The sequence below is a fragment of the Pongo pygmaeus genome, chromosome 15, assembly GCF_028885625.2.
Source record: "Pongo pygmaeus isolate AG05252 chromosome 15, NHGRI_mPonPyg2-v2.0_pri, whole genome shotgun sequence".
NCBI lineage: Eukaryota > Metazoa > Chordata > Mammalia > Primates > Hominidae > Pongo > Pongo pygmaeus.
This window is the reverse complement of record NC_072388.2, coordinates 73664816-73684184: the sequence shown is the minus strand read 5'-3', so window position 1 is coordinate 73684184 and position 19369 is coordinate 73664816.

Below are 19369 nucleotides of genomic sequence, written 5' to 3'. Positions count from 1 at the left end.
AAAAAGTGATGGTAGTGGAAGACAGAGAAAGGTAAGATTAGGTGGAGGTGGGTGGAAACTCTTCTCTTTGCCTTTTCCTTTCCCACTTGGCCTGATAGCTTAAGGCTCTCAGGTCCTCTAACCAGATTCCTGCCCTCAACACAAAGGGTCTTTCAGCACCTAGTTGGGAGACAGCACCACTATTTAAACAGGCCCTTTCACATTCCCCTCATTGTTTCAAGATAAAGTTAGGCATTGTTCTAGATGCTGTGGGGATCCTATCCCCTAGCTTCTTACTCTCGGGGAACTAACATATACTTCAGCCACTCAAAGCCTCTAGCCTGCACAATTATTTTTCAAAGATCATAGTCATTTTTGTTTTTTTGTTTTTTTTTTCTTTTGAGACGGAGTTTTTGCCCTTTTTGCCCAGGCTGGAGTGCAATGGCGCGATCTCGGCTCACCACAACCTCTGCCTCCCGAGTTCAAACAATTCTCCTGCCTCAGCCTCCCGAGTTGCTGGGATTACAGGCATGCGCCACCACCCCGGCTAATTTTGTATTTTTATTAGAGACAGGGTTTACCCACGTTGGTCAGGCTGGTCTTGAACTCCCTACCTCAGGTGATCCACCCGCCTCGGCCTTCCAAAGTGCTGGGATTACAGGCATGAGCCACTGCACCCGGCAGTCATTTTTGTTATACAGAATCCCTGTCTCCAAAAAATTTGTTCTTTTTTTAAGTTTTTTTTTTTGTTTGAGATGGAGTCTCGTTCTGTTGCCCAGGCTGGAGTGCAGTGGCGCAATCTCAGCTCACTGCAGCCTCTGCCTCCTGGGTTCAAGCAATTCTCCTGCCTCAGCCTCCTGAGTAGCTAGGATTACAAGTGTGCACCACCATGCCCAGCTAATTTTTGTATTTTTAGTAGAGATGGGGTTTCACCATGTTGGCCAGGCTGGTCTCAAACTCCTGACCTCAAGTGATCCGCCAGCCTTGGCCTTCCAAAGTGCTGGGATTACAGGCATGAGCCACTGTGCCAGGCAATTTTTAAAAAATTAATTAATTATTATTATTATTATTTTGAGATGGCGTCTCGCTCTGTCGCCCAGGCTGGAGTCCAGTGGCACAATCTCGGCTCACTGCAACCTCCACCTCCCGGGTTCAAGCAATTCTCTTGCCTCAGCCTCCCGAGTAGCTGGGATTACAGGCATGAGCCACCTTGCCTGGCTAATTTTTGCTTTTTGTTTGGTTTTGTTTTTAAGAGTCCCACTCTGTTGCCCAAGTTGGAGTGCAGTGGCACAATCTCAGCTCACTGCAACCTCCACCTCACGGGTTCAAGTGATGCTCCTGCCTCAGCCTCCCTAGTAGCTGGGATTACAGGTATGCACCACCACGCCCGGCTAATTTTTGTAGTTTTAGTACAGACAGGGTTTTGCAATGTTGGCTGGGCTGGTCTCGAACTCCTGACCTCAGGTGACCTGCCCACCTTGGCCTCCCAAAGTGCTGGGATTACAGGCTTGAGCCACCGCATCTGGCCAATTTTTGCATTTATAGTAGAGATGGGGTTTCACCATGTTACCTAGGCTGGTCACAAACTCCTGACGTCAGGTGATCAGTCTCCCAAAGTGCTGAGATTATAAGCATGAGTCACTGCAGCCAATCTCCTTTTTAAATTTTTTTAGAGGCAGGAGCTCACTCTGTCGCCCAGGCTGGAGTACAGTGGCACAATCACAGCCACTGCAGCCTTGACCTCTTGGGCTCAAGCGATCCCACAGCCTTAGCCTCCAGAGTAGCTGGAACTACAGGCATGCGCCACTATTCTTGGCTAATTTTTTAACTTTTTACTTTTTGGTGGACATAGGATCTCACTATTTGTGCAGGCTGTTCTCAAACTCTTGGCTCCAAGGAATCCTCCTGCCTTGGCCTCCCAAATTGCTGGGATTACAGGTGTGAATGACCACATCCAGCCCCAAAAATTCTTTAAAGGAAGCCTCATTGTTGGTATAATGCGCTCCTCATGACAGCTTAGTAACATTGACTTCACATTACAAAGACCAACCCAGCCCTTTTTTTTTTTTTTTTTTGAGACAGAGTCTTGCTCTGTTGCCCAGGCTGGAGTGCAGTGGCGCGATCTTGGCTCACTGTAAGCTCTGCCTCCTGGGTTCACGCCATTCTCCTGCCTCTGCCTCCTGAGTAGCTGGGATTACAGGCACCTGCCACCATGCCTGGCTAATTTTTTGTATTTTTAGTGGAGACGGGGTTTCACTGTGTTAGCCAGGATGGTCTCGATCTCCTGACCTCGTGATCCACCCGCCTCGGCCTCCCAAAGTGCTGGGATTACAGGCGTGAGCCACCGCGCCCAGCCCAGCCCATTTTTCAGAGATTAATTTCACCAATCCAGAACACAAAAAGTAAAGAACAATAAAAATATAAAGTGCTCTGATTCAGAATGGTCTAAAAGATGAGTTGAAGCACAAATACACAGAAGGTTTTGTGTGGGAGACCCCAGAGAAGTCAGCTGCTGATTGTCAGTGCTGTCAAAGTCAACTACTATGAGTCTCCTCCAGGCTAGGTTTATAACCTAGCTGCATTTCTTACTTGTTACATTTCATTCTTGGGGTTACTAGAGTGATTTGAATGAGGCCTCTAAGAGGATGTGACATTTTACTAGCTAGTGGTTTGAGGACATATTCTGATTGGCTGGTGGTTTACAAACCATTCTCTGGAATAAAACCTCTGCTAGCTCTTGTGGCTTACGCAATTGGAAACAACAGGATCTAGATGCAGATTAACTGCTATGGGATCTATTCTTAGGCAGGCATTTCACCAGGATTCTCGATGGATTGTGTCCAGACTCAGAGTAACCTGGTCATATATAACCTTGGCAATATTCATGCTGTGCTGCTTCCCTTCCACCATCAAGGCTCCGGATGCTAGAAGAAACAAGGCTCAACTCTTTTTTTTTCTCCCTAAGCCACTCAATGACTTCTTAGATTTATGGGAAGATGGTGAGAGAAAGGTTCTGAAAGAAGGAGCCTTCAGTGCTCCCCTTCAGCTTCTATAGGGAAAGGGCTGGGCACTCTGATCTAAATTCTACTACTATATTGAGGAAAATGTAACATTTCAAGAAAAAAAATTTAGGTACTATTAGGAAGAAGGAGTCGATGTGGGCAAGCAAAAACAATAAATATTCACTACCCTGGGGAAGGGACCTTCATTATCAGGCAAATGTATTCAAATACAGGGACATAAAAAGTAATTTGGAAGTATAGACCAAATGCAAAAAGAACATCATCAAAAAGATCTTGAGTTTGGGGAACATACCTTCTAAGGAGCATGCTTCCTAAGGTCATGACCCAGAAGTGATGCATATTACTTTCAGCCACATCATCTTGTCTATGATTTGGTTGGGCATGCCTAGCTGCAATCCAGGTGAAACACATTAAATCTGTTATTAAAGGAAGAAGGGGAAAGTAGATCCTGGGACAACTGGCAGTATCTACCACACTGACAATACCAAGTTCTAATGAGGTTGTGGAGCAACTGAAATTCACATGTACTGTTGATGGGAGTATAAATATATACTTAGAGTAATTTGAACCGGGTGCAGTGTCTCACGCCTGTAATCCCAGCACTTTGGAAGGCTGAGGCAGGCACATCACCTAAGGTCAGGAGTTGGAAACCAGCCTGGCCAACATGGTGAAATCCCACCTCTATTGAAAATACAAAAATTAGCTGGGCATGGTGGTGCACGCCTGTAGTCACAGCTACTGGGGAACCTGAGGCAGGAGAATCACTTGAACCTGGGAGGCGAAGGTTGCAGTGAGCTGAGATCACACTACTGCAGTCCAGTCTGGACAAGAGAGCGAGACTCCATCTCAAAAAAAAAAAAAAAAAAAAAGAGACTTGCAAAGATGAGCTAAGAAAACACAGATCTGAAAAAGAACAAAACAGAACTTCTAGTAATAAAAAATCTAATTGAAATAAAAAACCAAATGAGTGAATTTAACAATTTAGCAGCATATTAGACAAAGCTGAAGAGAGAATCAGAAAACTGAAAGATAGAATTGGGGAAAGATCCAGAATGCACACAAGAGAAGGAAATGGCAAATATGTAAAAGAGGTCAAAATATTTAGAAGATTGAGGCCAGGTGTGGTAGCTCATGCTTGTAATCTCAGCACTTGAGAGGCTGAGGTGGGCGGATCACTTGAGGCCAGGAGTTTGAGACCAGCCTGGCCAACATGGTGAAACCCTGTCTCTACTGAAAATACACATTTAGCTAGGCATGGTGGTATGTACCTGTAATCCCAGCTACTCAGGAGGTGGAGGCACAAGAATTGCTTCAACTTGGGAGGTGGAGGTTTCAGTGAGCCAAGATCACGCCACTGCACTCCAGCCTGGGTGACAGAGCGAGATTCTATCTCAAAAATAAAATATATATTATATATATTTATATATATAAAGATTAAGTGAGAAGATCTAACAATTTTATTTTGTGCTTTTTTAGTTGTTGCACCTGTCTTGTCTTTTTCTCTTCTCTTCCTCTCTTTTAGATTGCCAGTTTCTTATTTACTGATTGATTGATGTAATTTGGCTCTGTGTCCCCACCCAAATCTCATGTTGAATTGTAATTCCCAATATTGGGGGAGGGACCTGGTGGGAGGTGATTAGATCATGGAGGCGGACTTCTCCCATGTTCTCATGATAGTGAGTGAGTTCTCATGAGATCTGCTGGTTTAAAAGTGTGTGGCACTCCCCTCTTAGCTCGCTGTCTCTCTGCCATGGTAAGATGTGCTTGCCTCCCCTTCACCTTCTGCCGTGATTGTAAGTTTCCTGAGGCCTCCCCTCACTATGCTTCCTGTACAGCCTGCAGAACTGTGAGTCAATTAAACCTCTTTTCTTCATAAATTACCCAATCTTAGGTATTATAGATTTTTATAGCAGTGTGAGAACAGACAGATACATTTATTTTTTTTATTTTTTATTTTTTTTTTCTGAGATGGAGTTTCACTCAGTCGCCCAGGCTGGAGTGCAGTGGCGCAATCTCGGCTCACTGCAACCTCTGCCTCCTGGGTTCAAGCAATTCTCCTGCCTCAGCCTCCTGAATAGCTGGAATTACAGGCACCTGCCACCACGCCTGGCTAATTTTTTGTATTTTTAGTAGAGACGGGGTTTCACCATGTTAGCCAGGCTGGTCTCAAACTCCTGACCTCGGGTGATCCGCCTCGGCCTCCCAAAGTGCTGGGATTACAGGCGTGAGCCACCATGCCCGGCCATTTATTTATTTATTTATTTACTCATTTATTTGAGACAGGAGCTTACTCTGTCACCCAGGCAGGAGTGCAGTGGCAGGATTATAGCTCACTGCATCCTCAACTCAGGAGAATAAGGAATCCTCCTGCCTCAGTCTCCCAAGTAGCTGAGACTACAGGTGCATGCTACTGCTCCCAACTAATTTTTTTATTTTTTGTAGAGACAGGGTCTCGCTTTGTTACCCAGGCTGATCTCAAACTCCTGGGGCTCAAGTGATCCTCCTGTCTCATCCAGTTTCTTTCTTTTTTTTTTTTTTTTTTTTGCGAGATGGAGTCTTGCTCTGTCACCCGCCGCTGGAGTGCAATAGTGTGATCTTGGCCCACTGCAACCTCCACCTACTGGGTTCAAATGATTCTCCTGCCTCAGCCTCCCGAATAGCTAGGATTACCGGTGCACATCACCATGCCTGGCTAATTTTTGTATTTTTAGTAGAAATGGGGTTTCACCATGTTGGCCAGGCTGGTCTCGAACTTCTGACCTCAGTTGATCCACCCGCCTCGGCCTCCCAAAGTGCTGGGATTACAGTGTGAGCCACTGCACCTGGCCCACTTTCTTTTTTTATGACTTATTTTTCCCTCTCCTGGGTTGGAATTACATGCTTTATTTCTTTAGCTAATTAATCCAGATTTTTTCCTCTCAATCATGTTAATTTTTTATTAGTAGTATTAATAAATTATTACTTATAAGCACATTGATAACAGAAATTGCACTGAGAAACAAAACAGACACAGGCCAATTTTTTGAATTTCAAATATGTTTATATTAACATATTCTATTTTAGAAAAAGCAGCACAAAGAATGTGTCTTAAGTAGTTTATGTAATATAAAGTCATCTATGGGTCAATCCATTATACTTATTCAAGTGTATCTCCCACTTTTTAATTTCTAGAGTGAGCGAACATATTGTAGTATTTGTGGTGTAACTTATAATACACAATATATAATACACAAAATACACACATTATATAATACACAACAATAATTCAGAGACAATTTAATGATGACCTATTACGGGCTTAGATACCTCAGATGAAAATTTCTAGGGCATTAACATTTTTCTTTCGAAGATGTATTTGCTGTGATAAACTACAGTGACCAGTTGGCATACATAGAACTGTGTGTGTCAAGGAACACACAGCATTATATATGAAATAAAGCATAAGTATTTATACATACCTGAAACCTGTGTTTTGTTTGATTGCATCATGTATTGCCCAATCTTCAAGTAATATTGAAAACAGCCTTTAAAATAAAGCTTAGGCAAGGCACGGTGGCTCACACCTGTAATCCCAGTACTTTCAGGGGCTGAGGTGGGCGATCGCTTGAGCTCAGAAGTTTGAGACCAACCTAGGCAACAGGGCGAAACCCCATCTCTACAATAAATACAAAAATTAGCTGGGTGTGGTGTCCCAGATACCTGGGAGGCTGAGATAGAAGGATGGCTTGAGCCAAGGAGGCAGAAATTACAGTGAGCTGAGATCATGCCACTGCACTCCAGTCTGGGTGACAAAGCCAGGCCCTGCCTAAAAAAAACAAAAACAAAAACCAAAAACCAATAAAACAACCTTAAATGGATATGATGTTCAGATCAACAGTTCCTTTGATAATTAAACTTTCATTTCCCACTGTGCATAGCTTTGATCTACATATCTATATTTACTTTGTGTTTTTTTAAAAAAAGATAACATTAAATTTACCATCTGCTATGATTTGAATGTCTCTCCTCCAAAATCTACATGATGTCACTATAATAGTATTAAGAGGTGGCATTTGTTTTTTTTTTTTTTTTTTTGAGATGGAGTTTTACTCTTGTTGCTCAGGCTCGAGTGCAGTGGCATCATCTCGGCTCACTGCAACCTCCGCCTCCCGGGTTTAAGCAATCCTCCAGCCTTAACCTCCTGAGTAGCTGGGATTACAGGCATGCGCTACCATGCCCAGCTAATTTTTTCGTATTTTTAGTAGAAATGGGGTTTCACCATGTTGGCCAGGCTGGTCTCGAACTCCTGACCTCAGGTGATCCATCCGCTTTGGCCTCCCAAAATACTGGGATTACAGGCATGAGCCACGGCACCTGGCCAAGAGGTGAGATCTTTAAGAGGTGATTAGGCCAGTAGGGCTCCTCCCTCATTAACAGGATTAAGGCCCTTATAAAAGAAGCTTTATGCAAAAGAAGCTTTATGCAGACTTCGACTAGCTTGTCATCTGTTTGCCATGCGAGGACACATCAAGAAGGCCCTCACCAGATGCCAGTGCCTTCATCTTGGACTTCCCTTACACTCCAGAACTGTGAAAAAATAAATTTCTGGGTTTTCTTTGGAGACAGAGTTTTGCTCTTGTTGCCCAGGCTGGAGTGCAATGGTGCAATCTCGGCTCACTGCAACCTCCACCTCCCAGGTTCAAGCGATTCTCCTGTCTCAGCCTCCCGAGTAGCTGGGATTACAGGCATGAGCCACCACACCCAGCTAATTTTGTATTTTTAGTAGAGATGGGGTTTCAACATGTTGGTCAGGCTGGTCTCAAACTCCCGACCTCAGGTGATCTGCTCGCCTTGGCCTCCAAAAGTGCTGTGATTACAGGCGTGAGCCACCATGCCCAGCTTATTCTAGGAGTTTTATAGTTTTAGGCCTTATATTTAGGTTTTTAATCCATTTTGAGTTAATTTTTGTATATGGTGTAAGGTCCAACTTCATTATTTTGCATGTGGACATTCAACTTTCTCAACAGAATTTGTCAAAGAGAGTGAGCTTTCCCCAGTATTACCCTTGTTAAATAAAAATCATTTGGCCAAATATCCAAGGGTTTACTTCTAGGCTTTCTATTCTGTTCCATTGGTCTACACATCTGTCTTTATGCCAGTTCCATGCTTTCTTGATTACTGCTGCTTTGTAGTATGCAATCAGAAATTGTGAGACCTCCAACTTTAGTCTTCTTTTTCAAGATTTTTTTTATTTTTTTGGCTATATGGGGTCCCTTGAGATTTTATATGAATTTTAGGATGGCTTTTTCTATTTCCGCAAAAAGTGCCATTGGGATTTTCTTTTGTTTTTTTCCTTTTCCTTTCTTTTTCTGAGATGGAGTCTTGCTCTGTTGCCCAGGCTGGGGTGCAGTGGCGCGATCTTGGCTCACTGCAACCTCCATCTCCCAGGTTCAAGCAATTCTCCTGCCTCAGCCTCCCAAGTAGCTGGGACTACAGGAGCGCACCACCATGCCTGGGTAATTTTTGTATTTTTTAGTACAGATGGGGTTTCACCATGTTGGTCAGGCTGGTCTTGAACTCCTGACCTAGTGATCCGCCCTCCTTGGCCTCCCAAAGTGCTGGGATTATAGGCGTGAGCCACCGCGCCCCACCTGCCATTGGGATTTTCATAAGGATTACATTGAATCTGTAGATTGCTTTGGGTAGTACAGACATTTTAATGATAGGGGATCCTCTAATCCATGACTGTGGGATGCCTTTCTATATTTTTGTATCTTTTTAAAAAATTTTCTTTTAGCAATGTTCTGTAATTTTCAGTGTACAAGTCTGTCACCTCTTTGGTAAGTTTTACTGCTAAGTATTTTATCCTTTTTGATGCATAGCAAATGGGATTGGTTTCTTAATTTCTTTTTCAGATCAGTCATGTGATTATTACTATATAAAGTGCTACTGATTTTTGTGTGTTGATTTTGTATCCTGAAACTTTGCTGAAGTCATTTATTCACTGTAACAGTGGTTTGTGAATTCTTTAGGGATTTTGACATGTAAGATCATATCATCTGTGAATAGAGATCATTTTACTTCCTTTCCAACTTGAATATCTTTTCTTTTTCTTTTCTAATTGCTTCAACTCCAACTTTTTAACATATACTTTATCAGTTGGTATAGGCCACGGTCATGCTGCAGTAATAAAAGCAAACAAACAAACAACAACCCAAATATCAATGGCTTAAAACAAGAAATGCTTACTTATTGTTCACCCTAATGTCACCACCATGAACTGGCTGAGATGTTCTGTGGGACCCAGGCCAAGTCAGCTTCCATTTCCAGGCTTTCATGATTACCAACACAGGGCAAATGGGGCACAGCTAATCACACAATGACTTAAATCTTCGTCAAGAAATGATACATGTCATCTTCACTCACATTTCATTGGCCAAAGCAAGTCACCTTGCCACATCTGACTTTAAAGGTGGTAGAGAAGAGCAATGCTACCTTGGTCCATAAAGTAGAGAGCCAGAAATACTTGGTGACCAGCACAAGCCATTGCTACACTCTACCCTCTGTTTACCAAATGTTGAACTCACTTTCCCAATAACAGGCAAAGTAAACACAATTCCCTCACCCACAGAGACAATCTGAAAGTCCTGTCCAGTAATGGCATCACGCTCAAGGACCACCACATCTAGGTGATGCAGAGTAGAGGTATATGTAGGTGATGCAAGCAAGGGGTATATGTAGTAGTTTCTATATCAGGAGGTGTGGCTTCACTTGATCTAGAGACCTATGCGCCAAAAGGACAAATAATCTGCCTTTAAACACCACATATACAATGGCAGAATAGGAACAGAACATCCACAGTGAACACTCCCATTTTAAAAAAGAAAAAAAAGCTGGGTGTGGTGGCTTATGCCTGTAATCCTAGCACTTCGGGGGGCTGAGGCGGGAGGATCACTTGAGGTCAGGAGTTCGAGACCAGCCTAGGCAACATGGTGAAACCCTGACTCTACTAAAAAAATACAAAAATTAGCCAGGTGTGGTGGTACATGCCTATAGTCCCAGCTACTCCAGAGGCTGAGGCAGGAGAATCGCTTGAACCCGAGAGGCAGAGGCTGCAGTGAGCCAAGATCACCCCACTGCACTCCAGCCTGGGTGACAGAGGGAAATTCCTCTTAAAAAAAAAAAAAAAAAAGAAGCCAGGCATAGTGGCTCACGCCTGTAATCCCAGCACTTAGGGAAGCCGAGGCAGGTGGATCACAAGGTCAGGAGATCAAGACCATCCTGGCCAATGGTGAAACCTCATATCTACTAAAAGTACAAAAATTAGCTGGGTGTGTTGACGCATGCCTGTAATCCCAGCTACTCAGGAGGCTGAGGCAGGAGAATCCCTTGAACCTGGGAGGCAGAGGTTGCAGTGAGCTGAGATCGTGCCACTGCACTCTAGCCTGGTGACAAAGCGAGACTCTGTCTCAAAAAAAAAAAAAAAAAAAAAAAAAAAGAATAGAAAAAGAAAACAAAGGACACACAGCAGTGACTAGTCTGGAGCACCCTACTTTGGGGATAATGAATTTAGAAAAGGTAAAAATAAAAAGATGGACAAAATATATAAGGTAAATGCAATACAAAAAGAAGTAGAAAAAGAAAGCAGAAGTCCTGTTCTTAATATCAGAAAAAGTAGAATTTAGACCAAAAATCATTAAATGAGGCAAAAGGATACATTATAATGCCGGATATGGTTTGACTGTGTCCCCACCCAAATCTCATCCTGAGTTGTAGCTCCCATAATTCCCATGTGTTGTGGGAGAGACCTGGTGAGAGTTCATTAAATCATGACAGCAATTTCCCCCATACTGTTCTCGTGGTAGTGAACAAGTCTCACGACATCTGATGGTTTTTCGGTTTTTGGTTTTTTTGTTTGTTTGTTTTTGAGACGGAGTCTCGCTCTGTCACCCAGGCTGGAGTGCGGTGGCGCGATCTAGGCTCACTGCAAGCTCCACCTCCCAGGTTCACGCCATTCTTCTGCCTCAGCCTCCCAAGTAGCTGGGACTACAGGCACCCACCACCATGTCCAGCTAATTTTTTGTATTTTTAGTAGAGATGGGGTTTCACCGTGTTAGCCAGGATGGTCTTGATCTCCTGACCTCGTAATCCGCCCGCCTCGGCCTCCCAAAGTGCTGGGATTAGATCTGATGGTTTTATAAGGAGTTTCCCTTTTCACTTCACTCTCATTCTCTCCTCTGCCACCATGTAAGACATGCCTTTCACTTTGCATCATGATTGTGAGGCCTCCCCAGCCATATGGAACTGTGAGTCCATTAAACCTCTTTTTGTTTATAAATTACCCAGTCTCTGATATGTCTTTATCAGCAGCATGAAAACGTAGTAGTAAAATGCCAAAGGCTACAATTAGGAAGAACTGTAACAGTTATGAGTATCCATGAACAAAACAATACAGTAGCAACTTTAATGAAGTGGAAACCCTAAGTAGTTAAAAAAAAAAAGGCCAGGTGCAGTGGCTCACACCTGTAATCCCAGCACTTTGGGAGGCTGAGGCGGGCAGATCACAAGGTCAGGAGTTTGAAACCAGCCTGGCCAACATGGTGAAACCCAATCTCCACTAAAGATACAAAAAATTAGCCAGGCATGGTGGCACATGCCTGCAATCCTAGCTACTTGAGAGGCTAAGGCAGGAGAATCGCTTGAACCCAGCAGGCAGAGGTTGCGGTGAGCTGAGATCGTGCTTTTGCACTCCAGCCTGGGTGACAGGGCAAGACTCTGTCTCAAAAAAAAAAAAAAAAAAAAAGAAAGCATGAGTATTAGGACACTCTAATGTATTTTTCTGCTTTTGACTTCTGAAAGAGTCAAAAATAAAAAGTATAAGCATAGGCCAGGCACGGGTGGCTCACTCCTGTAATCCCAGCACTTTGGGAGGCTGAGGCAGGTAGATCACCTGAGGTCAGGGGTTCAAAACCAGCTTCGCCAACATGGCAAAACCCCATCTCTACTAAAAATACAAAATTAGCCGGGCATGGTGGTGCATGCCTGTAATCCCAGCTACTTGGTAGGCTGAAGCAGGAGAATCGCTTGAACCTGGGTGGCAGAGGTTGCAGTGAGCCAAAATCACGTGATTACACTACAGCCTGGGCAATAAGAGTGAAACTCCGTCTCAAAAAAAAAAAAAGTATAAGCATACAGAAGACCTAATTAGGTAGATCTTATGGATAAATATTAAACATACATAACAGAGAGTGCACCTCCTTTTCAAGTGTACATTGTACTTTCATGACATTTTCCATGTGTTAGCCCACAAAGAAAACCTCAATATTATCCATGTTGCATATTCAAACAGCATATTCTTTTTCCGTTTTTTCTTTTTTTTTTCTTCTTTTTTTGATACAGGGTCTCACTCTGTTGTTCAGGCTAGAGTTTAGTGGCGTGATCACAGCTCACTGTAGCCTCGACCTCCTTGGCTCAAGCGATCTTTCTGCCTCAGCCTCCCTAGTAGCTGGGACTACACAATTGCACCACCACACCCAGCAAATTTTTAAATTTTTTGTAGAGACAGAGTTTCACCCTGTTGCCCAGGCTGGTCTGAAACTCCTAGGCTCAAGTGATCCGCCCACTCAGCCTCCCAAAGTGCTGGGATTATAGTAATGAGCCACTGTACCTGGCTTATTTTTTCTTTTGCGTGTCCTTTTCCATCTTTTAATTAATGAAGCATAATTTACACACAATAAAATGCAATCATTTTGTGTGCATTTTGATTTGTTTTGACAAATCAATATATCAAGCAATCATCACAACAATCAAAATAGATAATTTTTAGAAACAATGAATTCCCCTCCCCACTAATTCCATTGTGCCTGTATCCAGCCAATACCCTACCTCCACCTCAGGTGAACAATGTTTACTTTCTTCTTTTCTTTTTCTTTTTTTTCATGGACACCACTAATACCATAACAACGATTTACTTTTTATCATTATAGAGTAGTCTTTTCTAGAGTTTCATGTAAATGGAATCATACAGTGTGTAGACGCTTCTTGACTTATGATGGAGCTACATCCCAAAAAACCTTCTTTTTATTTTATTTTTTATAGAGATGGGGTCTCCCTATGTTGCCCAGGCTAGTCTCAAACTCCTGGGCATAAGTGATCCTCTGCCTCGGCCTCCCAAAGTGCCGGATTACAGGCATGAGCCCACCATGCCCAGCCCCAATAAATCTTGTGTAAATCAAAATATTGTAAGCTGAAAATGCATGTAATACCCTAGTAAACCCATTGTAAAGTCAAAAATCCTAAGTCAAACCATCCTAAGTCAGGCACCATCTGTATATTTTGTATCTGGCTTCTTTTGCTTGACTTCATTTTGCGATTCATGTATGTTGTTCTATTGGTGGTTTATACCTTTTATTGCTGAACAGTATTCCATCGTGTGAATGCACCACATTTTGTTTATCCATTTATCTGGTTATGCAGGGGTCCCCAACCCATGGGCCATGAATCACTAGTGGCCCGTGGCCTGTTAGGAACTGGACCACACAGCAGGAGATGAGTGGCGGGCAGGTAAGTGAAGCTTCATCTGTATTTATGGCCACTACCCATCGCTCACATTACCGCCTGAGCTCCTGTCAGATCAGCAGCGGTGTTAGAGTCTCATAGGAGTGTGAACCTTAATGTGAACTGCACACGTAAGGGATCTAGGTTGTGTGCTCCTTATGAGAAGCTAATGCCGGATGATCTGTCCCTGTCTCCCATCAACCCCAGATGGGACTGTCTAGTTACAGGAAAACAAACTCAGGGCTCCCACTGATTCTACATTATGGTGAATTGTATAATTATTTCATTATATATTACAATGTAAGAATAATAAAGTGCACAATAAATGTGATGTGCTCGAATCATCCAGAAATCATGCCCCACTGCCATCTGTGGAAAAACTGTCTTCCACAGTCCCTGGTGCCAAAAACATTGGGGACCACTGTGTTTATGGTTGCTTGGTTTGTTTCCACTTTTTGTTTATTATGAAGAAAAATAATATGAGCAGCTGGGTGCGGTGGCTAACGCCTGTAATCCCAGCACTTTGGGAGGCCGAGGCAGGTGGATCACGAGGTCTGGAGATCGAGACCATCCTGGCTAACATGGTGAAACCCCATCTCTACTAAAAATACAAAAAATTAGCCGGGTGTGGTGGTACGTGCCTGTAATCCCAGCTCTCGGGAGGCTGAGGCAGGAGAATCACTTGAGCCTAGGAGGCAGAGGTTGCAGTGAGCCAAGATCGCACCATTGCACTCCAGCCTGGTAACAGAGCGAGACTCTGTCTCAAAAAAAAAAAATTAAAAAAAAAAAATAATATGAGCATTTGTGTCCAAGTCTTTGTATGGACATGTATTTTCCTTCTCTTGGGTAGATACCTAGGAGTGGAATTGTTGAGTTTTATGGTAAATTTATTTTTCCCTTTATTTCCAGCTGTCCTGTGCCATTCTGTTCTAGCTACGTCTGTAAATAACATACAGCCACAGGATTAAAAAAAAATCCAGTCTGAGCATCTGTCTTTTAATAAGGCTATTTAACCCAGTCACATTCATTATGACTACTGCATGTCTAGTCTTATTCCCACCATCTTACTTTTTTTTTTTTTTTTGAGACGGAGTTTCACTCTGTTGCCCAGCCTGGAGTGCAGTGGCGCGATCTCGGCTCACTGCAAGCTCCCCGTCCCGGGTTCACGCCATTCTCCTGCCTCAGCCTTCCGAGTAGCTGGGACTACAGGCGCCCGCCACCACGCCCGACTCATTTTTTTTGTATTTTTTTGGTAGAGACGGGGTTTTAGCCAGGGTGTTAGCCAGGATGGTCTCGATCTCCTGACCTCGTGATCCGCCTGCCTCGGCCTCCCAAAGTGCTGGGATTACCGGTGTGAGCCACCGCGCCCGGCCCTTATCTTACTTTATGTTTTGTATTTACTGTTGCTGCTTCTTCTCTCTCTTCTTCTACATTTCTTTTTCCTTTTAGTTTTTTAAAACATTTACACATAATGAAACATATAGTTCACCAATGGTGCAGTTCCATACATTTTGACAAGTTCTGCTTTTTTTTTAATTAATTGAATTTCTCCTTTCTGTTTTCTCTCTTGGTTTAGGAGACATACATTCGATATTAATTACGATTGGGTTTGGCTATGTAAAGTAAAACCCATGTAGGCACTTCCAATGTGTTAGTAAATATTGTCTCTCAATTTTAAAGCTTGTATTTAAAGCTTTTAACAGTTCTCCCACAGAAAAAGAGCGTAACTCTCCAGTGAAAGCTCTGGTTACAACTAATTGGCTTGTCTTCGATATCCAGGTTTGAAATAATCACAATGGCAATGGGAATAAGGATATTATAATTGGCCTATCCAGGATGATTCCACCCATATTATGGCAGTGAGAGGAGTGAGCCACAATCCAGTCCTATAACATTTTTTTTTTTTTTGAGACAGAGTCTCACTCTAGCCCAAGCTGGAGTGCAGTGGCGTGATCTCGGCTCACTGCAACCTCTGCCTCCCGGGCTCAAGCGACTCTCATGCTTCAGCCTCCTGAGTAGCTGGGACTACAGGTGAGTGCCACCACACCTGGCTATCTTTTTGTATTTTAGTAGAGATGGGGTTTCACCATGTTGCCCAGGGTGGTCTCGAACTCTTGAGCTGAGGCGATCCACCTGACTTGGCCTCCCAAAGTGCTGGGATTACAGGCGTGAGCCACTGCGTCCAGCCTGACATTAATTTATATAAGGAATTCTGTACCAGTGAAGAGAGGGAAGAGAAAGCTTTATCTTCAGAACTTTTTCTATCCATTTATATATATACTGTATATTTCTAAATAAACAATTAAATATTTGTGATATTAAAACTTAAAACCAATATCACCCTGTACCTGTTCTATAATTTACTTTCTCTTAATAGGTCATACAGTTATTTCCATTTAAGTGATATAGCTCAATCTCATTTATATTAATTATGGTAAAAGACATAACAGAAAATTTACCAACTTAACCATTTTATTTTATTTTATTTTATTTTATTTTGAGACGGAGTTCTTCTCTGTCACCCAGGCTGGAGCACAGTCTCAGCTCACTGCAACCTCCACCTCTCAAGTTCAAGTGATTCTCCTGCCTCAGGCTCCTGAGTAGCTGGGATTATAGGTGCTTGCCGCCACACTCAGCTAATTTTTTTGTATTTTTAGTAGATACTGGTTTTTGCCATGTTGACCAGGCTGGTCTTGAACTCCTGACCTCAGGTGATCCGCCTGCCCCAATCTCCCAAAGTGCTGGGATTGCAGGCATAAGCCACCCTGCCCGGCCATCTTAACCATTTTAAAGCATACAGTTCAGTGGCTTTAGTACCTTCATACTGTCGTACAACCAATCTCCAGAACTCTTTTCATCTTGCAAAACTGAAACTCCATACCCATTAAACAACTGTCTATTTCCCAATCCCACAGCCACTGGCAACCACCACACTACTTACCATCTCCGTGAATTTGACTACTCTAGATACCTCATATAAGCGGAATCATACAGTATTTGTCTTTTTTTGACTGGCTTATTTCACTTAGCACAATGGCTTCAAGGTTCATCGACGTTACAGCATGTGTCAGAATTTCTTTCCTTTGTAAGGGTGACTCATATTCCGTTGTATGTAGAGAGCACATTTTGTTGATATATTCGTCTGCTGATGGACACTTGGGTTGCCTCCACCTCTTGGCTATTGTAAATAATGCCGTGATGAATATGGGTGTGCAAATACTCTAAGATCTTTGATTCTTTTGAATACATGTCAAGAAGTGGAATTGCTGGAATCGTGGTAATTTCATTTTTTACTTTTTGAGGAACTGCCATATTCTCTATGGCTATACCATTTTACATTTCCATGAACAGCGCACAAGGGTTCTGATTTGCTTCTTTTAGAGACAGTGTCTTGCTCTGTTGCCCAGGCTGGAGTCCAATGGCACAATCATAGCTCACTGCACCCTCGAATTCCTGGGCTCAGGCCTCTCACCTCAGCCTTCAGAGTAGCTGGAACTATGGGCATGTGCAGTGCACAGCTAAGGGTTACAATTTCTACATATCCTCACAAATACTTTTCAATAACTATTGCTTCTTTCTTTTAATAGTGGCTAAGGGGTGTGAGGTAGTATCTCATTGTGGTTTTAATTTGCATTTCCCTAATGATTAGTGATATTGACCATCTTTTTGCATGTTTCTTGGCCATTTGTGTATCTTCTTTGGAGAAATGTTTAAGTCCTTTGCCCATTTTAAACCTACCTCATTTTTTGTAGATGTTCATGACATTCCATAGTTAAGACCCTCCACCGCTTTTTTTTTTGTTGTTGTTGAGACAGAGTCACGCTCTGTCGCCAGGCTGGAGTGCAGTGGCGTGATCTCGGCTCACCGCAACCTCTGTCTCCTGGGTTCAAGCAATTCTTGTGCCTCAGCCTCCCGAGTAGCTAGGACTACAGGTGTGCTGACCACCATACCTGGCTAATTTTTTATATTTTAGTAGAGACAGGTTTTCGTCATGCTGCCCAGGGTGGTCTTGAACTCCTGAGGTCAGGCAATCCACCCACCTCAGCCTTCCAAAGTGCTAGGATTACAGGCGTGAGTCACCATGCCCGGCCATAGTTAAGATCGTTTTGATGGACATTTAGTTTTTCTCTTTTATAAGCAGCAGTGCAGTAAACATCCTTCTACCTGCTTCCTTGTACATGTGTGAATGTTTCTTCACATACATATCACGTTGTCCATGCAGAGGTATTTTAAAGTAAATCACCTGTATGATACTATTAAGTAACCAAAAAAAAATAGAATTGGGCTCACAGGATATCTGCAATTTTTATTTTAGTGGATCTTGCCAACAGCTGTAAAAAATGGTCATAAATATTTGCACTTCTGTCAGCATGACATCAGTACTCATTTCTCTAAACCCTTGTTACATGTATTGGAAAATCTCATCAGTTACTTGTTTTTTAGGGGAGGGGAGTGTCTTGCACAGAAATCTATAATTTTAACATATTCAAACTTTTCAATCTTTTTAGATTCTGCTTAAGAATTCTATCCAAAGGTGATAAACACATTTTTCTTTACATTTATTTTCCTAATGCTTCCATAGCTTAGAAATAAGTTTAGGGTGGGCACAGTGGCTCATGCCCATAATCCCAATACTTTAGAAGGCCAAGGTGGGCAATATGGCAAAATCCCATCTCTGTAAGAAATACAAAAATCCCAGCTACTTGAGAGGCTAGGGTGGATCATCAGGGCCTGGGAAGGTCAAGGCTGCAGTGAGCCATGATTGTGCCAATGCACTGCAGCCTGGGTGACAGAGTGAGAAACTGTCTCAAAAAAAAAAAAAAAAAAAAAAATTTAGGTCTTTGATCCACTTGAAATATTTTTATGAATCATATGAAGTAGGAATCTGATTTTTTTCTTTTTTTTTGAGACAGTTTCACTCTTGTTGCCCAGGCTGGAATGAGTGCAATGGCATGATCTCGGCTCATCACAACATCCATCTCCCAGGTTCAAGCGATTCTCCTGCCTCAGCCTCCAGAGTAGCTGGGAATACAGGCATTTGCCACCATGCCTGCCTAATTGTTTTTTTATATTTTTAGTAGAGACGGGGTTTCTCCATGTTGGTCAGGCTGGTGTTGGACTCCCGACCTCAGGTGATCCGCCCACCTTGGCCTCCCAAAGTGTTGGGATTACAGGCGTGAGCCACCACACCCAGCCTAATTTTTTTTTCAAATGGATAGCCACCTTGCCATTGTGTAATAATCACTAACATTTACTGAACAACACTTACTTGGGCCAGGTACTATTCAATTTAATATCACTTTATCAGGTTTGTTTTGCGGATTAAACATTTTAAAGAGGAAACAAGGAAGGCAACAAATGGGTTATATGGTTTGTCCAACTCATACAGATATTAACTGGTGGAATTAGTATTCTAACACTAACAGAATGACTCCAGACTATTTGGCCTGTTAATGAAATTTCCTTTTCCCACAGAAACGAAATACCACCTTAATAATATACCAAATCCCCACAAATCCATAGGTTTTTTGTTTGTTTGTTTTTGAGACAGAGTTTCACTCTGTCGCCCAGGCTGGAATGCAGTGGTGCGATCTCGGCTCACTGCAACCTCTGCCTCCCTGGTTCAAGCGATTCTCCTGCCTCAGCCTTCCAAGTAGCTGGGACTACAGGCATGCACCACCACGCCCAGTTAATTTTGGAATTTTTAGTAGAGGTGGGGTTTCACCATGTTGGCCAGGCTGGTCTCAAACTCCTGACCTCAAGTGATCTGCCCGCCTCAGTCTCCCAAAGTGCTGAGATTATACATAGGTTAATGGATTTTCTATGGTGTA